Consider the following 4,188-nt stretch of genomic DNA (forward strand, 5'->3'; position numbering starts at 1 on the left):
TGAGTGGTTGACAGTGGTAGCCGGGCACCATCTAGTTCTTCTGGTCTCATAGTCACATAGGCTGAGGATCACATGGTGCACCAGTCGCTAGGACTAATTGTTTCCATGAATTTTGGTTTTCTTCATTCTTCTTTGGTCTGGATGAGGAGAGACCCGTCATTGCATCTAGATGGCTGCTTGCAAGCTTTTAAGATCCCAGTTGCTACTCGCCGAAATAGGAGGTGGAACAATGTTTTTGTGTAGTATGTTATGCCCATTGAGCTTGATGTCCCCTGCAGCTATGGTCCTGAGCCCACAGGTTCAACTACTCGGTCCCTCTGGGTAGCTGGCTGTGATCAAGAAGTGACTACAACCTTACCCCTTGTCAGCTCTACTATACACCTGGGAAATTCAGATCATACAAATAACCTTATAGGACCACTGCCTGCCAATCCTATACATGGTCTTGGGTACGCTCCCGGCTTCATAGACATACCTACTAGTTCAGCCTATCCACCCGTATACCCATGTTTGCCTTCACTGACAATGCAGTACCCCTTGCAAGCTTTTAAGACCCCAGTCGCTACTCACCAACATAGGATGTAGAATAATGTTTTTGTGTACTATGTTATGCCAGTTGAGCTTGATGTCCTCTGTGACTATGGTCCTAAGTCCACAAGTCCAACCACTCTCTTTATCAGGGTGATTGACCGTGCCTAAGAAGTTATCACAATTTTGCCCCATTAGTTCTAGTTACATGGACATTCTTATAGAACATACAAATATGTATGTAGAAATATTGTCTGCCAAACTTATATATGGTCATGGGTATATTCCCTTTTGCTTAGACACACATAAACATTCAGCCTGTGTACCCATCTTTTTACCTGTAGATTAATGTTTGTTGTCACTGATAACTCAGCATTGTATATGTAAAAGGGGTTATCTTTGTTGTCTCTACCTTTTGCACACCTCTCTGTGTCATCTTTTCCTTAGTGTTAATGTGTTGGTCTCTCATTTTTGGCATATTGCCTTTCCCTTCACCCAAATCCATCCTTGTGTCTACCTATCTAGCAGTGTTCCCTCCCCTCCCCTCCCACCCATGATAACCAAGAAAGAAAATTTCCTTCCATAAATATCTCACTTGCTGTCCTTGGGCCTTCAGTCCTCTGCCCTATTCCCTTCCAAACCTCCAGGACTGTAGATTAAATATAAAGAATATAAATCTTCCCTGTGTGGCTTATTTCTAAGAGCTTAAAGACTAGACAAACCGAAAGGAGATCATGGTGGAATGGCAGTGGACAAGAGTAGTAACTGAGCATTCTATAGCACCTGTGATGCTCTGTCCTATGGCTCATCCCTCTCCATACCATACCCTTTCCACAAGGCACCTAGACTACGACCTGGCCCTCAGCCCTAATGGGCATTGCCTGACAGATTGGCCAATGCCCCCAGGGGAACATTAGCTTAGAGACCAAAACTTAGAGCTAGGCAGCACCCTGGAGTACTCAATCATAAAACAAAGAGCAAAAAGAAGAATAACATGTACCATCCAAAGCAGAGTTTTTGCAACAGATGAATTAAGACATTAAAATATTTATTATTTATTTAATAAGGGGCTTTAGTGGTGTAGTGCCTAAGGCATTTGACTGCTAAGCAAAAGGCTGGTGGTTCAAACCCACCAGCCACTCCTTGGAAGGAAGACTGGGCAATACACTTCTGTAGAGATACTGCCTTGGAAACCCAAGGAGGGGTCGCTATGAGTTGGAATTGACTTGATGGCAGTGAGTAGAAAAGGAGGATTGATAATATGATGAAAGAAGTACAAATCATTATTTTAAAAGACCTAAGCAGAACTATGAAGCACCAAAGCAGTGGAGCTGTAAGTATAAGTTTATACATAGGTAAACAGGCGGTACCACTTAAGGCCAGCTCAGCAAGGTGCTCCACTGCTATCATAATACCTCCTGAATCTTCAACAGAAGCCAGATACATGCTTTTTAAAATGTGAATTTCCTACAATTTTAAATGTTGGTTCACTTTCTAAGAAAACACTGGGCAAGCCACACAAGCATGACTGTGGGCCAGTCCCAGCCAGTTTACTCTTGGTTTGCCCACTACTATGCACATAATTCTAAGGTCCATAGCCATGAAGTTTTGATTAACCTAGTTGATTCATAACGTGTGAGCTGCTGATAGTCTACATTATAATTCTTTCTGCATTGAGGACCAATCATAGCAGGCATTTAACTGAAGATGTTCTTAGCTATACATCTAGCATATATTAGACTGTTGTTGTTAAGTGCCATTGACTTGGTTCTGACTCCTACTGACCCTACATACAACAGAATGAAACTTTTTCTAGTCCTCACCATCTTCACATTCCTTGGTATGTTTGAGCTCATTTTTGCAGCCACTGTCGTCTTCCTCACTGACCCTCTACTTTACCGAGCACGATGTCCTCCAGGGACTGGTCCCTCCTAATAACATGTCCGAAGTACATGTGATGAAGTATTGCCATCCTCGCTTCTAAGGAGCATTCTGGTTGAACTTCTTCCAAGACAGATTTGTTTGTTCTTCTCACAGTCCATGGTACATTCAACATTCTTCACCAGCACCATAATTCAAACTCATCAATTCTTCAGTCTTCCTTTCTCATTAACCAGCTTTCACATGCATATGAGGTGATTGAAAATCATGGCTTGAGTCAGGCATATCTCAGTCCTCAAAGTGACTTTTCTGCTTTTTAACACTTTAAAGAGGTCTGTTTGTAGATCTGCCCAATGTAATACATCGTTTGATTTCTTGACTGCTGCTTCCATGTGCATTGATTGTGATCTAAGAAAAATGAAATCTTTGGCAACTTCAATGTTTTCTCTCTTTTTCATTATGTTGCTTATTGTTCCAGTTGTAAGGAATTTTGTTCTCTTTCTACTTTATGTCACATACTAGACTACGGTCATCTAATGCCTAGTATGTGACAGGTGCTTTACATACTTTATTGTATTTAACCCTTACAATAACTCTGCTGGAGAGAATCATCTCTGTTTTACATGGAGATTGAGGCTTAGAGAAGCTAAATCAGTGTTGCATGGCCGGGTGTTGAGCTTGGTTTAGATATGTTGGGATAAGATCATATCAGTCCTGAAGGGAGTGGACAGTACCTGGAGCCTCCTACCCAAGTGTCTTAGTTTCTGAGAGCTGCTTTAACACAAATACCCCAAATGGATGGGTTTAAAACACAGAAATTTATTTCCTCACAGTACTGGAGTCTGAAAGTCCTAATTGAATCTTGAACTTGTCAATTCCTTCTGTGAGCCTCTCTCCCAATTTTGGTGTCTACTGGTGATCTTTGGCATTCTTGTGCTTATAGGTGACCTTCACGTGTCACTTGACTTCCCCTCTGGTGGCGTAGTGCCTAAGGCATATTACTGCTAACCAGAAGGCTGGCAGTTCAAACCCACCAGCCACTCCTCGGAAGGAAGGTTGGGCAATCTACTTCCGTAGTGTTACTGCCTTGGAAACCCAAGGAGGGGTTGCTATGAGTTGGATCGACTACACTGCAGTGAGTTTGATATGTATGTATCTCTGTGTCTATTCTGGTCTTTTAATAACTTAGAGTGGTAACGTTTAGGATTCACCTTATACTGGTGTGACATCAACTGATTGACCAATTATATTATATTATGGATCACATTATGGATGGTGATTATACTACATTATAATAGATGTGAGGTCATTACATTACGGAATCTGCTTTACTCAAGGTCAAGTGATTAAATTGCAAGTAACTGCTCCATGACAACAACTAGATTAGTGTTTGACCAAACTACTGGGAACCATAGCATACCCAAGTTGACACAAAATTAACCATTATACTGAGTTGACTCCAGGGTATCATACAAATATTATAATTTTCTATGCCAGCCCTCAGGTGTTAAGCTAGGTGGTGTAAAATTCCAACTAGTAAAAAAAGGATAAAAATCATAAGAAATTTCTTAATTGGAAAAAACTGTATATACAGATATCTATATCACACTGATTTTACATATATATATATATCATTGAGTATATATATCATTGAGTATATATATATATCTCAATGAGATATCTCATTGAGGACTAAGGTGTGCCTGAAACAAGCCATGATATTTCCAATCACCTGGTATGCATGTGAGAGCTGGACAATGAATAAGGAAGACCGAAGAA

This window comes from Orycteropus afer, unplaced genomic scaffold (assembly GCF_000298275.1).
Source record: "Orycteropus afer afer isolate SDZICR_OR568_19922 unplaced genomic scaffold, OryAfe1.0 scaffold00073, whole genome shotgun sequence".
Lineage (NCBI taxonomy): Eukaryota > Metazoa > Chordata > Mammalia > Tubulidentata > Orycteropodidae > Orycteropus > Orycteropus afer.